Raw genomic sequence first — 18,779 nt, 5'->3', positions numbered from 1 at the left:
CCATGAGGTAAAACCCCCTCCCTGAAAACAAATATATATATGCTTGTGACATACATTTAATATGTTTGTAACTAGAATGCTTGCAAAAATAGGTTTATACCTGCAGGAGAAACTAATGTTTTGATGTTTATGATCAAAAGTTTAAGGTCGTGCTTGTCAGGAGAAAGTTCGCGCCTGTCGAGCACAGTTAATTCCTGCTTAAGGCCCACGCCGTCAGACACCTTCCTGTCTGACAGGTATTCATTCGGCATTTCTAAACGGGCTGTGTTCATCGTGCACGTTACGTGAAGGAAGTGAATTCAGTTGCTCTGTATCGCATCTTAGTCCACTGGCTTTGCTTCATGCCCTGTAGCTTTTCACTTAACATGTGGAGTAATGTCATTAAAAACGGGACCAGTTTCTGCATTTTCTGAATGCTCTGAAAGAAACCGGCTACAGGTCCGTGGAACCACGCCAGCATTAACATGGAAATTGCAGTGGGAGGTGTGCAATTCCGTGGCGAAGCGCACAGGATTTCTTAGCTGTGTATTTGCTTTTCATGAGTCATTAACTGTGACATCTAAATGGAAGAACTGAAGATAGAGAACAGCTAGACGACATTTTTTAAAGTTATTTGCTGAATAAAACAAGGCAAGAGTTGAAGTTTTTCCGGAATTGTGTGTATAATATGGGGATTATATTATCCATGACGACTTGAAAACTCCGCGGCTCTATAGAAAAATAACTGTGAAATAGAAATAAACACTGCATCAGCCACAATATCGCTGAATGAAGGATTTATTTCTGCGTAACGAATTTGAAACCTAAGACCATCTTGAAATGATGACTTGCAAGTTTAAATCTTTCTTATGATTAGGCCCTTTTTGTCTAATATAACTTAGAAACTACAAATTGCTTTGTATTCGCTATTTTGACCTGTGAGTAAAACGTGATCTCTTTCTCCTAATGAGAAATGTGTAATATCGCATAGAAAAGTATTCTGAAGAAATAGGCATGTTATAAACTTACCTACACATATTACAGATTACAGTTTTTGGTCGCGTTTTTATATCTGTACGTTAAGTCTAATCTCGGGACTACTGTAAAAATTTTGGTACAGTTTGCATTAATAGATAGACCGATTCACGAGGGAGATTTGTGTATATAATTTTGTAGTGCTGTGCCGGACAATTCTTCCGGCAATAGATACTCAGTGCAACCGGTGCGTAGTCGGGGCGGGCCGCAAGTTATAGATAAATAAACTGTTTTTTTGAATGGTGACTCTTTACAATGTTCTTTTTTCTCTTCTCCCCCCCCCCCCCCTTTCATTCCATGAAGTGAAAAAAGACTGTAGAGCCAAAACCAGTATATGGGATAAAGAGTGTCGTATCTTGCTGTTGAAACACGCTATTTATTGACTAGAAAAGGGATCATTGTTAGGAAGTATAAAATACGATGTAGTATTCTCAGAATCGTATGTTGCTCGTTTTAACTTAAACAACGATGTGTAGTAAAAAACCTGGCATTGTAACATTCGAGAAAGAGTCATAGTTTCTTAGCGTTGGATGATTAATGTAACAAACACCTGCGTTTTAATTTGCTATTACAACCTGAGGAGAGATGGTTGCACTTCGGTACGTCGACCTATCGACGTCACATCATTGAGACGCGTCAGGCGACAGGGTGTAGTCGCGTCTGCCGACCTGATATGCAGCTACGAGAGCTGGTCACGCACAGGAAGCTCGCCTGCTGCATCCAGCGGATACTGCTTCCATAACCGGTCCTCATTATTGCTTTTGCTTCCTCTGTCTCGTTTCGCCACGGTCAACAACTCTCGCTAGTGTTTAAAACAAAGAACTTGGCGCCTGTCTGCAGTCGATATAAACTTCTTCTATTAGGGGTGCTTTTGTTAAAGAGTCTCCTGATATACTTATGACAATGAATATTGCTCAACGAGCAGTGGACAGATGTATATTGAGAGCTGGTAGAAATTAAAAAAAGACAAACAAATACGTTCATAGCAGACTGAACTGGAAGCCTTAATTCGGACCTCAATGAAAATGTAATGAAGTTTGGTAGGACTAGTAGCCAGCGGAATGGTTAACAAAAGGACCAAGGCAGATCATTACTGTGTTCTAAGAGTTAAAGAAAAGCATTCCAGAGATAAAAAAAGGTCGAGATCACGACGTAACGCAAGACGATAAATGGCATTAGAAAACATCCAGGGGCAGCGAGGATGCAGCTGAAATGAAGTGAATTGGTATTATTGTTATTGTATGTTAACGATCTCTTCCAGGACTTTAAACTCTGTATGTTACATAGGTAGGGTCTTAACAAGGTATTTAAATGTCTATGAAAAATTCGTGATCCAGTAACGCTGTTACATAAAACTATAATTATGGACATCGCAACATCAGAATCTGTTTAGAGAAAAAAAATCCTTTCTCCCTTGATTGTGTGTTGCACTGGAATTATATTGTTGCCTAACCGTATCGACCTTCAAGGTCTAAAATATATTTTTTTACTCCAAACGATATTATTATGTGTGTGGAAGGTGATTCACCGATAACGGTCATGACGGAATTATATCATCTATCTCATTTAAAGTTTTTATGATGTAATAAGTGATTAGTATCACATCTCTACAAAACGTATTACAGGCACGAAACACTTTGTCAAGCTCTCACGATTTCCGAGTACTGAATTAGATAAGCATTAGTTGCAGTACTGATGGGTATTGTTTACCAGGCTCCATCGGTCCAGGTGCACATTTCATTGGTACCAAGCCCTGAATAACACGGCTGAGCTATTCTTCGAATAAGTGCGACCTATGTGTGGCCGATCAGCAACATCTTTGGCCAAAGATCAAGCAGAAGCGGTTTTCGACTCGATATGAATTGGGCCAGATCATTTAAGGTGACATGTAATGTAGTCGCGATTCCTATCTTTGTAGTTCAGCGCCAACCTTTTTTAAGGAGACCAAAATTGCCGGTGATAATCAAAGGTAATGACCAAATCATTTTGGCCGTTCCCTTTTCTAAGGACATTAATATCTGTGGTACATTAAACTGTATGTCTCCCCTCTCCCCTACCACTCCTCCTCCCTCCTCCTGTCCCCTCCTACCCCCCTCCTATCCCCCTCCCCCTATGTCGTTCACCTTGTATGGTGCTCACGCACATTGGAACAGATGTGCCATCTTCGTGAGCTTCAGCTAGCCGGAACGAACTTCAGTTCAGGGTCAAGTCAATGCTGTACAACGCTTATACACACCCTCACACAAGTGATGCCGTTGAATGGGGAAAGTAGATAAAGTCATTTCTATAAGGAACTTTATTATTGCGCCAGCACTCAGTAAGCACTCTGATTCGTTACTGTGAAATTTCTAAGCTATCTTGTCATTCCCTAGTGTTTAGAAATTTCGTGACCTAACGAATTCTATGCTAATTCGACCTGCTTTAGCCCTTCACTATTTGCATCAAAGACGTTGCCGTACGCCCCATACGAGCAGCAGAATCGTTGTCGAGATGTCCCCGGCGCGTAAATCTTCGCGTCTTGTGTCGACAAGGCCAAATGATGCCATATAAAAATTCGTCACACTGCGAGTCACATCAACGGTTGTCTTCCGTCTCAAGCCGCCTTCTGTTCCCACAGTGTTGTTCGCGGGGTTACAGGAAACCAGTCATTATCTTGTATAAACGTTGGACAAAAATAAGGAAACACCTCGAAAAATCCATGCTTGAACATAAATGCAGATGCTATCCAAACCTGCAGGTTGCGCTGTTGTATTAGCCACGAACGGCACCTGTACAGTGTCCTCAATACGTTGCAAGCGTCAGTCGTGCTCAGAACACTGTGTAGTTGTGAGTGCATTATGTCGAAGCTAAGCGACTTAAAACGTGAGCAAATTGTTGGTGCTCATGGTAAGTGCTTCCGTAACCAAGGCAGCCGAAGTGTTGGGTTTTTCAAGAGGCACTTATTGAAGATTTATACTGCAGACAAGGAAAGCAGGTAAACCTCACCCGCTAAGTCAGAACGCGGAAGAAAGTGTGTGTTGAGCGCTCGTGACGGACGGTCGTTGACGAGGATTTTGACGTAAAATAAGAGGACGACAGCTGAAAAAAATCACTGCAGAACTGAATATCGTCAGCAACAAAACAACACATAAGTAGGGAATTGCAGGGCAAGCAGGAATTCCGAAACCACACCGTGATACAAATTCCCTAACAAGAAAATGTGGTGCCAAAGCCATAAAATCTGGACTAAAAAGCAAAGGAAGAATGTCATTTGGTCGGATCAGTGTTGTGTCACACTGTTTCCAATTTCTGGTTTTACGTCCCTTTAGTGAAACATTGCGGGTGTTCGGTGGTGGTATTCCATGGCTCCCATGGTTACTCTGCGGGGACACATTACTGCCGAAGATTAATACGATCTCATGGAGTAGTGTTTGTATCCCAATGGTTATGCTGTGTTCCAAAACGACAGGACCCCTGTTCACACAGCACGCATTGTCCAGGACTGATTTTGTGAGCACGAGCATGAGTTTTCCAATCTCCCCTGGCTACCAAAGTCACCAGATCTCAATATTGTCGAGCGTTTGTCGTCCACTTTCGAGAGAAGGATGCGTGATCGCTCTCCACATTCATCATTGTTACCTGAACTTGCCACTACTTTGGATGAAGAATGGTATAAGATTCCCATGAAAACCAAAGGGGAATTGTATTTATCCATTCCGAGATGAGTGAAAACTGTTTTGAATGTCAACCGTTTTGCTACACCGCATTAGTCATGGTAATGAGTTGTGTTTGCGGTGTTTCCATACTTTTGTTCACTCTGTGCACTTCTCATTTCTGATAGCAGTCCATTCCTCTTCGTATTCACGTAAATTTCATAATATGACGATTCTTTCGTGATACTGAAATTTTCACAAACATACATATATACACATATTCCATTCGCCCACCTTCTTATGTAAAGATTCAGTCCGCAAGTACAGTTCGTTCAGCTTCTATGACATGAAAAAGGCGTGTAGAAAAAGTGCTTAAAGGAAGCTGTAAGCTTGGGCAATTCCAGCAGCACAATGTGACACCACACACGTCCAGAATGGCTACAGAGTGGCTCCAGGAACACTCTTCTGAGTTTAAACACTTCCGCTGGCAACCAGACTCCCCAGACATGAACATTGTTGAGCATATCTGGGATGCCTTACAACGTGCTGTTCCGAAGAGATCTCCACCCGTCATGCTCCTACGGATTTGTGGACAGCCATGCAGGATTCTTGGTGTCAGTTCCCTCCAGCACTGCTTCAGATATTAGTCGAGTCCATGCCACGTCGTGTCCGGCACTTCTGTGTGCTCGCGGGGGCCTTACACAATATTAGGCAGGTGTACCCGTTTCTTTCGTTCTTCAGTGTATTTTACACTGAATACGCTGCGGAATTAGCCCCTTTCCTTGTTCACATATGTATCAAGAATCTCTTCAGCTGTCCCATGTGACTGGAGGAAAGCACAGAGCACTTCTTCTTGCAAAATGAGAAACAGGAAGAATGCACATAATTACAGAGCAATTTCGCTGACATCTGTTTGTGCCATGATCCTAGAGCACATACACAGCTCAGAAATTACAAATTTGCTGGAGAAAAAAGATTCTCTCAGAGAATCAATACAGATTCGGGATAAAACACTGGTGTGAGAAACACAGCTTGCTTTAGTCACACGCAAGTGGTGTAGTTTCATTATATCTTCCCAGATCTCCGAAACGCGTTTGTCATTGTACCACATCCTCGAATAGGAACACATACGATCATACGGACTATCTTCGCAGATAGGCTACTGGCTGGACGAATATTTGATTAACCCAATACGCAGTGCTGTCCGGCGAATGTTCAACAGAACCCAAAATAATATGTGGTGTGCGCCAGAGAAGCATAACAGCATCTCTAATGTTATTGATATACGTAAACGATTGATCAGGTAGGCTCTCCAGCGGTATTAAATAGCTCTCCGGCGATGCTGTTATCTACAGAAAAGTAACATCGTTGGGCGAGCTTAAGGAAATGCAGAAAGACTTGGTAGAAATTTGTTCAAATGGCTCTGAGCACTATGGGACTTAACTTCTGAGGTCATCAGTCACTTAGAACTACTTAAACCCAACTAACCTGAGGAGATCACACATATCCATGCCCGAGGCAGGATTCGAATCTGCGACCGTAGCGATCGCGCGCTTCCATACTGTAGCCCCTAGAACCGCTCGGCCACCTCGGCCGGCTAGAAATTTGCCCGTGGTGTATTAAAGTACAGCTCTCTTGAAATGTGGACCTTGCTTGTGTGCGCCCATGCAAACATGTCCACGTCTATGTCCATGAAATGTGGATAAATACAAGTGAATATCTTTAACACCGTGAAAGAACACGATAGGATGCGATAATAAGATTGACAACGGACGTCTGCAGCACTTCACATCTTTGGATATGCGGGATCAGTATTAAGAAGCGATATGAAATTGGGTAATCACCTAAAATCGGTATTAGGAAAGTCTTCTGTTAGACTTAGATATATTGGAAGGGTTCTGAAAAAGTGTAGTGCATCTGCAATGGGAATCGTGTGCAAGACGCTAGTGCGACCAGTTTTTGAGTATTGTTCCAGCGTTTGGAGTCCGTATCAAGTAGGCATGGCTACATGACAACCTGCTAGGATTGTAAGAGTTCGGTATAGCTCATACGGTAGTGTAATACTGACGCTTGTTGAACTTGAAAGGAGTCTAAAGAAGAAAGGTAATATAGCTCTCGGGAAACCATGTTGGTTAAACTTAGAGAACCGTTGTTAGAGGGTGGCCGTGCGACCGTTCTGCGCCCATCCCATGTCTCGTGTGTAGATCATGAGATAAGAGAGATACGGCGCATACGGAGGAACATAGTGTCAAGTTTCCCTCGCCCATTCGCCCATAAAATACGATAGAAAATTCCTAATATTCGCACGAAGTGCCCTCAGAAACGCACTCTATTGTGGCTTGCTGTTTATATGTAGGTAGTACAGAATTTTCTCAGCAAACACCGCGTCATATTTTTTTTTTATTATGCGTGTAATTCTAAATTAAAGAAGTATATATAGCATTTGACGAAGGTCTTGATTTCCTAGGCGCTTCGTATGGTGGTTCACTATTATTTGTAACAGACGGTTACGCCCAACCATGGTGAAGTGCTATAAAAACTGGATTCTTATTCGGTAGCAGCGGAATTTGAATCCCCGTTGAGCCGTCCTAATTTTGGAATTGAGAGTGACCCACTACTTGAACTCGTAATCGTGTTGGTGACTGTTGTATACATCTGTCTTCGGTGAGAAAATTCAGTACTATTTCCAACCCAAAAGACCATGCTCGGTGTTATTATTTTGAAAACCCTTTCACGAAGTAAAAGAGTAGCATGAATAATTTCTGTGGAATATTGGTGACTTACAAAACGGTTTACTTTAGTAGCAGCAAGTATAAGTACTCGTACCCACTGACCATTCACACATTCTCTAGGCGTTGTTGAGTTTTTGGTTCGTGCGTCGGCCGTCTTTTCCCTTTTGCTGTGACGCTGTTCCACAAGTTCTTAGGCTGCGTATCTGAAGCCGCCTGAAGAAAGAAAGAAGCGACGTGCCAGACGCGTGCCGGCTGGCGCGGAAAATGGCAACACTGAAACTCAGGGACCGACGGAGCGCGCAGGGAAGCGCTGCTCCCGCTGGGAGCACACTCCTCGCCACCCCGCCCTGCCTCCCATGGCTCGGTGCATTCCAGGCAGTTCATCACACATTCCTACTCTCTGCCAACGCAAGCGCTCCTATTCTTCCGTCTCGTAGCCCTTTCTGCCAGTCGTCGCAAGAAACGCAACGTATCCAGGTCGCGGTCCGGGCAGAGCCAAAAAGATGCGGTGACAGCTTTTCGACCGAACAAAATGAAGCGCAGTCAGTCACTGTTGTCCTATTTACTTACGTGGTCAGTAAAACTACACCTTTTGTGAAATCCGTCATCTCACCCTCAGTGGCGACATGTACATACAATGCGAAAACACAGACTTCCAAACTGTAAGCGAAAACGGTTACTGCGTACGCAAATGTGTAAATGGGGAACAGATTAAATATGGCAACGTCACTGCAATAAAGGTATCTATAGCCACAAAGCATCAGCTACAAGAGCGCGGTTAATTTTAAAGAAATGACAATTTGCGGATTCTTTTGCCTTTTTGTATCCTACAGTCACAGTGTTTCCCACATCCATATGGTCAGTATGTTCTGAGAACTTTTCATTTCTGCTGAACTACGTAATGAGCAAATTGTGGACTCTCCTGCAACTACGAGTAACTGTTCAAAGTTATGAAGCATGTAATTCGTTTACAAATTTACAGCAAGCCGCATTTCTGACAGTATATTATGATATATTATTAAGTTTATTTTCTCTTACCGACAGTTATATATACCAGATGAAATATATATTGCCAGGCCTTCAGTCATTCAAATGTGTATTCGTTATAACCAGACATAGCTGTTAGAGAACCTTATTTTTATTTTATTTTTTTACCCCTCCAAGTTGTACCTGTTCTGTGACTGGATATTTCTCGGTACTCTCTTTTCTGATAGTTCCTATGCTCACAGATATAAGTATTTCGGTTCTCATTTGCTTACTCAACTGACACTTCATTTTTTTAAACTATTTGTTTTGTTGCTTAGTGTAAGAAGATGAATGGTAGTAAATAAGAAATGTTGGCGGAACACGTCTTTCAGACATAGTCCTTGTCGTACTTGGATGATGTACTGACCTTGTATGGGGTGTTACGTACCAGTTTGTGTATACAAGCCTTCATCAGTACAGGAAAGCCTTCGTCTCTAGTGAACTTACTGTTCATTCGAACGTCACATTATTGAGCTGGGCACACCACACTCGTGTCGTTCAGTCACAGAAATAGCGTAATTATATTTAAAAAAAAACTGTCTGCTCTCGGCGTCCATTTGATTTAAAGCAGAGTCGAGAGATCCCAGGAATCTTAATTTTGGTGTTCTGTTTTTCCATTTGAACCATTTCAACTTCTGATAATTAGTGAGTTGGGGAGTACAAATGTAGACGGATATGTAATAGGTTATTTCAACGAGGGCGCAGGTGATTCTTCAAACGTTGTCGGAACCTGATACTTCTGTAATGACCACTGTCAGTACTGAAGCATTTATTTCCTCCGCCAAACTCCTTTTCCTTCACGGTGCTGAGTTAGGACATTCTTTGGTTGTTGTTTCGGCTATGAGCCTCGACTTCATAGAGGGCTTAGAGTTTCACTGGGTAAATACTGATTTATGTAAGATTAATTTTTTTCTGTTAAAGGTGATCACGTTTCTTTGTGGTTTTGTTCTCACTAAAGGCGAAGTGAGTGAACAGTACCCCGGCGGGAGTGAGAATGTTGGCGTGACCCAACCTCGAAAGTCTAAATCAATAATAGACATATTCTTATTGAGAAACCTTTGATTTTTAAGCTAATCAGCAGCAGAAATGCCCTCCATTTCACAAAAAGCAACGTTGGGCGTTTGGGTTGCAGCTCTAGCGGGGTGCTTACATCAGTTGTTGTTCTAGAAATAGATATCACGGGAAAACAACAGATGTACATGCGTTTCTGTGCTTATATAATTTAAAAGTTGTACCTTAATATTTATACACGCTTGCAAAGGAACGAAGGAAGACAACTAGATCATACATCTGATGACATAGGTTGACACACAGGTGTTGCGAGTGGCATGTGGACGTGGATGTGGTGTTATAGCAAACGATGCGGAGACGCAGATTCAAAGAGCGCGCCCATGCCATTGGAATAGTTACGCGGTCAAGCACAGAGGGCAGGTCGAGCGGCGGCCGGTGGTGGATTGGCAGAAACCTGCAGTCGTCGCCGTCGCATTGCCGCGACCGCGTGTGCTGTGTAGGCGTGGCTTTGTCGCCGCAGCGACACCTGCTTTGCACTTACTTTTGCTGTTTGTGTCGCTTTTCCTAATAAGTGTTCCGCATCTTCACTTTAGTCTTCCATGTGCTTTCGGAAATCCTTCCGCTTCAAAAGATGTTTTCCGAACTTTCTAACCGGTGTGTGTTGTGACTAAGGTGCTACTCTGCATGTTGTATGTGAGGTCAAGGAATTATCCTAAACAGGAGAAAAGCAGCAATGAAGACAAGAGCCGTGTTTGCAGTCTCTCAATATTGGAAGCAGGATATGTTAGCTGTAACAAGCCACATGCAGAAAGGTAAGTTCTTCAACTTAAGCCGTATCTGTTTGCCAGATGTGTTCATCTAAACAATGATGCAATGTAATCCAGTCTCTAGGTTCTATTGTGAAAGACGCAGCCTTACTTAATTTACACAATCTGCACTGGTGTTTCAGTGAGACTTCATGTGAGCACCTTTCAGAACCATAATGTCTGACGAACTAAAGTGACAATTGGTAGGTTTGTAATTGTGTTTTTTTTTTTTTTTTTTGCGGGGGTGCGTATTGAGCTAAGTCCTTAGCTTGGCTCGACAGATAAAATATTACATGAAACCATTAACGTTGTGAAACAACAAAAAACTAGGCAGCTTTCTGAAGAGAGAATGCTAAAGAAAAATGTTGGATGTGAAATATAAAACTCCCCTTGGTGAAATAAACCAGAGAAAAATGAAAGGAAGGACGACCGTTGATGTAGATGCTGGAATAGAAACACCGTGAACTGTTTTCGTGGTGATTTTGTGTATGCCGTGATAAATGAAATGACCATTTTTATTTCCGAAAGAACACATTGTTGTTCGGGATTAGTTTTCTTGGTCAGATGTTTGCTTCGAAAGACTCAGCAGATATTACTTACGAAAGATAGAACATCTTTATTTGTCGTTACTCACCATTAATTGGATAGGCCGCAGTCGAGTTTACAACCATAATTTTATAGTATCCATTAAAAATTAGATTTAAAAAGAGATGAATATATATTTAATGGATGCTTTTCATGAATTTATTGTATTGGAAATACATGATGCTAAACTAACTAGTTCTTAAAATATTCTACAACATATAGTATACACTATAGTGGTTTTATCTATAGCCAATGTTGTCGCAAAGACGGTCACCAACCTCTCAGACGCAGGGCAGGATGTCCTCGAAATAGCATGCATATAAGTTTGCCGTTTAGGAAAGAGCTGCAGTGTCGCTGTCACCGCAAACCCATCTTAGACATGCATCTATGCATCTAATGTTTCATAATTCTCAATTTAGTTTACAAAATTTTGTGGTTCTTGAAAGCATTATTACTGTTTCTGTGTGTAAATGTGAAAGATATTAGACATCATCATCATTGCCCCCCTCCCCGCGTACACACACACACACACACACACAGAGAGAGAGAGAGAGATAAGTTCTGATTGAAATTAATACCAGTTAGTTTCCTAATATTATTTTCTTTATTTGCAGGTGAGTACAAAACCATCGGAATCCTTCCGCTGAAGTAGTTTGGTGAGTGCTGTCTTAATAGCTATTCATACAACTGAGATAATGGGTGATTGTTAATACCACGTTCGACATTCATATCAGAATAGTATTCTGATGTGGTTGTAATGTTAAGTGTTCATTTATGCAGTGTGAACTGATTTTGTGCTGTAGGCCCTACCTCATGTTAACGAATAGCATAATAAGCTTCGGTGGCTATTTCATAACTTAATATCGAAGGTACGTGTTCATATGTAGGCGCGAAATGAACTTCTATAACTTGTTTTCTAACGTTTCGACAGTTGCGTTTTATATTATTTATTGTTATAAGTTTATTCACACAGCAATTATATTTTGAGTTCGCTAACGACTCCTGTGGGCGCGCGGAAATATTTTAAACCTGAGTACTTGATCTTTGCCCGAATGCTCCTTTATATTATTTATAACAAAAGCAACAGTTCCCGCACCGTCACATATTCATGTTACTGTATGGAAGTTCGTTGATAGATATGTAATGACACACGCACTCTAGGAATCTGTCTAGTAACCCACGGGAAGCACGAGAAAGAGGTCCTCTTGTTAGGGACTAAAACAAAAAATTAACCATTGGAATGGTTTTATTCTTAGCAGATAGTACACAAATACTTCGCATCATTTGCTTTAATTATTATGGTGATTTTTAGACGTTTTTAAAGTACTCTGTTGGTAAAAGAAGTCAGAGAAATGGCGTGTCTTTCGGAGTGTAAAACGTACGCAAAATGTGGACCAATTGTCAAAGTAAACGGTGAAGGAGTGTCGCGAATACAGAGCACCCGATAAAATTAAAGGCAGTAAGTACCCTAATTTACTATGAATAGAAAATTCAGAATTGAAATTTTAAACCATGCAAGACGAAGGTATATTCCTTTCTATCATTATAGTCAAGCAAAAGTTTTTCCAAACTTCATTTCGCGTTATAAGCAGTTCTTTGGGTGGTCAACAAGAGACAGAGATTGCTTAGCTGAAGACTTGGATATTGTCATCCCGATGCATTGCTGAATATACATAAGTGTTCTTCATTGGCTCATTCTGTGGTCACGTTACAGATGCAGTCAAGGACATGAGGCGACAAAAGTGCCAAAGATCCATCTCAGTTTTATTTTTATCTATTTCTCCTCCTTGTTGCAGAATAGACGCCTTACGATAGCTAAGTACGTGGGAAACCATTCCAAGAGATGGTATAGCTAGAACTCCAAAGATTTTCGTGAGTTTATAAAGGGTCAGTAGAGCAAACGTTAATGTAGCCTTAATACAAAAAACAAAAGTAATGACACTGGGAAGAAATAAAAAGATAAACATAATGCTGAATGGAGAAGTGTTAGAACATTTGAAAGCTGTAAATACCTCGGAAGCAAGATACAAATCGATTGGAAGAGCAGCACAGAAATTAAAACCACATTAGCACTGCCGAAAAAGGCATTTTATAAGAAACGGAGAATTTTTTGCGCCGATTTATGGACATGGATTTAAGGAAAAGCCTAATAAAATGTTTTGTATGGAGTTTCCTCTATGGTGCTGAAATGTGGACACTGCGGCTGAAAAAAAAAAAGGCTTTGAAGTTTTGGGAATGTTGACGTGGCGGAGGATGGAAATAACGAAGTTGGATGGGAGTGAAACATAAGGAGGTTCTGACAAGAGTAGGAGAGCAAAAACAATTACTGGATATAATAAAAAGAAGGAAACGAAACTGTGTTGGACATATATTAAGCAAGAAGGGACGCGTTTAAAAACTGCCTTAGAAGGGTATGTAGAAGGAAGGAGGCGGCAAGGAAGGAACATATTTCATATCCTGGATGATATGATGGTCAGCACATACACGAGCACTAAGAACAACCTGCTAATATAGCACAAAATATTATGAATATGATGGTGGTGGTGGTCATGTATCCATCTAAAACAGTGATGTTATGTAATTAAAATGGTTTAGGATACAATTTTACCTGTGCGTCTTACAGTACACATTCTTTAAATCACATTTACCAAGAAGATATAAAGTTTTTGCAATCATATACGAATAAACCAGAATTTGCAGCTGCAGCATTTTGGCAGACAGCACTTGCCCGCGAAAGGCAAAGGTCCCGAGTTCGAGTCTCGGTCGGGCACACAGTTTTAATCTGCCAGGAAGTTTCAGTCTCTCTCGTATTCGTAAAACTATAACAATGTCTGGACCCACTTTTGCATTGTCAAAATACATGTCTCGCTGGTTATAAAGTGTCTAAAGCGACTTTTTGCGGACTCATTGTTTTAGAAGTGGGTGTATCCCAAAAAACTGAGATGGACTTAATTTGGTTCCCCAGCAAGCAGTGTAATTGTGTAATAACACAATAGGAGAAGTTGACCTTCATGAACAGAAATTGAGTAGCTGGGTCTAGGACATGAAGACAAGAACAATGAGATAGGTGTTCAAACTTCTGACGAGATTAGTACTGTATGTGTAGATTGTTAAAACAAGGGAATCATAGAAAGATTTCTTTGCTTGTTTGCGCATAGCATTTACAGTAAAGCATAATAGCTGCAGATAAAAAAACACTGGAGTTAGAAGAAATCAGTTGATAAAACGTTGCTCAAAGTGAGAGACGCTCATCGTCTCCAGGTACGAGAAGAAAGGGTACAGAGCATGAAAATAAGGAAGGAACTAGAGCTTCATGCATTGTCTGCCACTTGGCTCCGTGTGAAGAATCATGGCCGCATTTTATAGTCGACGATGCAATTTTGTCTTCTTTGATTTTGAAGTAATTGTGTGAAATTAAAAGATAATGACTGTTACATTCATTAATGTTGAGATTGCTTGTAATTTTCAAAGTATGTCAAGATTCATCTATAGTTCGACATACGTACTTCCAATCGTAACAGGAAATACACGATCGTTCCCAATGGCAGCCCTGTTTGTCACAGATGAACAAGAGTGGCAAATGAATGCTTCAAGTTCCCGCGCTCCTAAAATTAGTGGTGCAGTATTTCTGCTGTATTGCTATACTTTATTCTTGATAGTGCTCCTCAGAATATTTAGCCATGTTAACATATTCCCCATGTTTTTTGCTAATATAATTATATAAATGAAAAAACGACTACAAAAGTTCTGTTATAAAACATTCGCAGTTATGATCGCATTCGTAAAAATGGAAACTGTAAGAATTAGTACAAGGAGGAGGGAGCAACAGGACAACTACCACAATTAAAAGGCTCATCATACCAAATGTTGACTTCAGTACCGTAGTGCTTAATTAGCACGTACTGTTGACATATCCTTGCCTTCCTTTGACCTAACCGCATCACGGTGCCAGTTACTGGGGCATTAAGAAACAAAGATTTTAACGTGGAATCCAAACTACAGGTCAGCTTAACATTCTTCACACAAGCCAAAGTTTTCATACGTGACAAAAGCTGTCAGTGACAGAAATTGTCCTGGTACCGACCGCAGATGGTGTTAATAGGCTGACAGCAACCGAACCACAATGTATACTGGTGATAATGGCTACAACGAGTAAGCCTGCTGATCAACTGAGAACCTTGAGCTCGCGTGGGACAGGAGACAGCCATGAGGAGATTGATACTACTGCTTAATTGTAGGTAGTAATGGTGTTCAGTAATGTTTAAATTCTAATGACTCTGTATTATTGACTGACTGGACAAAAATTACGGTATTAATTTTGGAATAGCTTTACTTACAAAGAGGGTTGGTGGAATATCCGTAACAAAAATGTTAACCTCGATATAAAACTAACAAGGACAAAGATCTTTTTATAATTCTATCACCCGCCGGAATTAAAGGCACCGACCGATGCCTACATATAATGCCCTGTGTGCGTCGGAGAGTACTTCGTATCAATATTAGAAATTTCTTGTCGTACTCCTTGAGCCATGGGAAAATAAATGCTGTCTATATGCCTCTGTACGCGTCTTATTCCCTCACACATTATTCTCATGACAGCGTGGAGCTTTTCGTTGTGGCACTGCGTTGCGCCTACAAATCAACCCATATATATTTTCCAATGGACCCGAACTACTCGTGCTTTTAACCATTATGCTTTGTTGCAGTTGAGGGAAACCCCACAGATTCCCGGGTCAAGAACCGGCTGGCCGTTGTGCCAACTCTCTCGATTGCCACTTCACTCAGTTTGCTGGCACTTTTTGTACCTCTGGCGATTTAGTGCGTGACTGGTCACCTCTAGACTGCCTTACATCTACTTTGTAGGAAATAAATGTGCTGCGCCGTTCGCGTTCTGTTTGTGTCTGTCTACTAGTGCTCTTACTGCTATGACGAAGGAAAAACTGAACCAGGCTTGTGACGCATTTGTATGCATTCGTCGTTATAAATGACATTTCGATGACCCTGAACCCATTTTTATGATGAATATGCTTTTGCTTATAACGATCTTTTTTAAAATTAGGTCTATTATTATGATACTGTCCCAAATAGGGCAAGATAGATCTCGGACCTCTCAAAGCAGTTGGAACTTGAGCTCCTTAGCTCGTCTCTTGATGTAGATTATCACAGTTTTGTGGTTGACTAAAACGTCCAAAGGGCACTCGTCCGATTATTCTCCATCTTTGTTAGCACACTACTCTCCCTACTGCATACTTTCGTTTAATTAGCGCTGGTGTCCTATATACCGAACATGTACATCAAGGTCATGGCCCAGAAACTGCTTACTAACCACTTTCAACTTCGGTAGAATGCGTCCTTCATTTTTCACAATCCATCTATAAGCACGGCAAGGTATTAATAAACATATATGCTTGGCAAAGCTTTCAAACAATTGTCAGTGCAATCACAGTAAAAAAAAAAGAAAGAAACACACACACTTTTCCGATAGAGGAGAAGCCATGCGATTGGGATGTACTGAGGGCGGTGGACGGAGCGTGTAGCATTTCAGCGACCACCTGTTGCCGCATCTCGCTAGCCACATGTGGTCTGCCAAGATGGTTCACTGTGTGCGGTCCTCGGCACAAAGCCGCTCTCTCGTTCAGTGTTCGCACTCGTTAACCTTCACGAGGATTCTCAGGGAACAAGGCACATGTTTCATATGCCTAGCGTTTTCATTGACATATTCTTTACTGTTTTATCGGCCATCCGTTTTATGTCGAAATGGAGAGTAATGGTCGTCAGGCATAGTGGGTAGTAAATTGTCCTATGTTAAAGGTGCCCTTAACATTGAAAGTGGGGAATACAGTGCTCTCATGCACTCACCTCATTTCCGATTAGAACCAGGCTATCGCCAAAGGGCAATATTAGATTATGGTAACCGACCGAATGCTGCGTTACATTCGGTCTGCATTGGGTGTAATCCTCATTAGCCCAGGGTCGGAATTACAGAGGCAGTAGAGGAGTCTGCGTGCTGTTGAACGCCCCAAATCCAAGATAATCTTCCTTGCCTGGGATTCTGAACTGAGTGATGCCTCTATTCGGCGATATTGGCAGAACTGGGTGATACATGGTCGAACACAGCGTCAGGAAGGAAGCGGTCGACCTGAAGAGACGATAGAACGTGAGGACCGAGCAATCGTCAGAGGGGCACTCAGAGCCCCGAGTTCATCATTATCATCGATTCGACGTGGAGCTGGTGCTTCAATAACCACAAGGACCATTGAGACGTGTCTGGAGACGCCCTGGACAGCGGTGGCATTCCAACCTGACTGTCCCCCGCCACATTGCCCCGAAAATCAGGAGTGATGATCTGGGGCGTCATTCCATTTAATAGCAGGGCCCCTTTGATCGTTACCCGCTGCACCATTACAGCATAGTGGTACGTCGACGATATTGTATGCCCCGTTTTCTTGCTCTTCACAGCAAGCCATCCTGGGCTTACATTTCAGCAAGATAAGCCCATTCGCATGCTGCGTGAGGTGCTACTGTTTCTGTTCGTACCTGCCAAACCGTGCCTTGGCCAACAAGGTCGCCTGATTTCGCCTCAATTGAGAACGTGTGGAGCATTATGGGCAGGGCCCACCACTCAACTTGGGATTTTGACGATCTAACGCGCCAGTTGAACAGAATTTGGCACGATACCCCTCAGGTGGACATCCAACAACTCTCTCAATTCCACGCCGAATAACTACTTGCATAAGGGCCAGAGTTGGACCAACGCGTTATTGACTTGCTCCGTTGGTGTAGCTCTTTGAATTGAATGAATCATAGTTTTTTTCTGTTCGTTTGTCTGTACATGTACACCACATCTACCAATTTCAGCTCGATTCGGATAATTTCTTCGTGGTACGTCTTTCAGGCTGTACAAAGTTTTCACTTGGCAGTGCTTGTAGGACTCGTGTTTCTTAACTGCTTAAGTTTTATAACAACCAAACTGCCTGCTGCTTCGACATTTGGTGGCTCTAACCTGAATGATAGTGTGCAATCGTATGTGAGCCAGACCAGAAGTCGCCAACGCCCTTTTACACGATGGCGTTCGATGCCGAGGTACCTGGTCAGAATCATGGTGCCCTGCAAATGGAAAAGAGGCGCTAGCACCAAGTTCATTATTACCAGACTTCGCGCTGGTGTCTCGTAGAGTAGTGTTATGTGACAGTCTTGGTATGTGCGTGACAGATGAGAACGCTTAAGCTCGGCGGTTCCTTTGGTGGTATCAGAGAGGACAAGGTTGTGCCGGCGCTGGATTTCATCTTCCTCCTCCTTTATCCACAACAGCACAGATACTACTATGCAGTATACAAACAAACGTCATAATCATCCACGTGGTGGCACAAATTCACTCTTAACACTTCTTAATTGATCGGGAAAAACATTGGCAAACGAGCTTCACTAAGACCTTGCCCAAGACGTCAAAACGGAAGGCCCGCATGTGCCCCCAACACTAATACCTTGACTTCTGGATTACCTTCGACCTCTCTATAATTCTGTCTCTAACTTTTTACTACATCCTGTATACTTGCTGTGCAGTGGTAGTTAACGATGAGAATTCTACATATTGGGCTACAGATTGGCTGCAGGTAATCGCCAACACGTCCTGGTACTAAAGTGAGGGATTTACAAAACGCCACCGGAAATGGATTGCAGCCCAGCATTTGAGGAATTGTGCTACAAGTTAACAGTTATTCTCACATAAACACCACATGTTTATTATGTATATTAAACCGTTAAAGAAGCTAGTCGTAGAAATGTCACTAATGGAGAACAGGGTGGCCCAAAAATGTGTACACTATTTAATTGCTCATAACTTCGAAATTACGTGACGGAAACATCTCATTTTCCAATAAAGTTTAGGTTAAAATTACTGAAATCAGTGTAGGTGTTCAAAGTGGTCACCATAAACATCCATTCACAGCCTTGCCGCTGAACTGCTGCTCGAA

General features: G+C 41.9%; 1 protein-coding gene across 4 annotated transcripts in view; it reads left to right on the top strand.

Annotated features, from left to right (window-relative positions):
• LOC126298945 (uncharacterized) overlaps positions 1–18,779 on the top strand; it is an 828,858-nt gene that overhangs the window by 182,717 nt on the left and 627,362 nt on the right. Inside the window, exon 1 of one of the 4 annotated variants that reach the window (XM_049990549.1) lies at positions 9,890–10,227. The exons of the other annotated variants lie outside the window; for them this stretch is intronic. The gene's annotated coding sequence lies outside the window, so the exon portion shown is untranslated. Of the gene's footprint in view, positions 1–9,889; positions 10,228–18,779 lie in introns of those variants that run through there. 4 annotated transcript variants of the gene reach the window in all.

This window comes from Schistocerca gregaria, chromosome X (genome assembly GCF_023897955.1).
Source record: "Schistocerca gregaria isolate iqSchGreg1 chromosome X, iqSchGreg1.2, whole genome shotgun sequence".
NCBI classification, from domain to species: Eukaryota; Metazoa; Arthropoda; class Insecta; order Orthoptera; family Acrididae; genus Schistocerca; species Schistocerca gregaria.
This window is presented reverse-complemented; position numbering and strand designations above follow the sequence as displayed.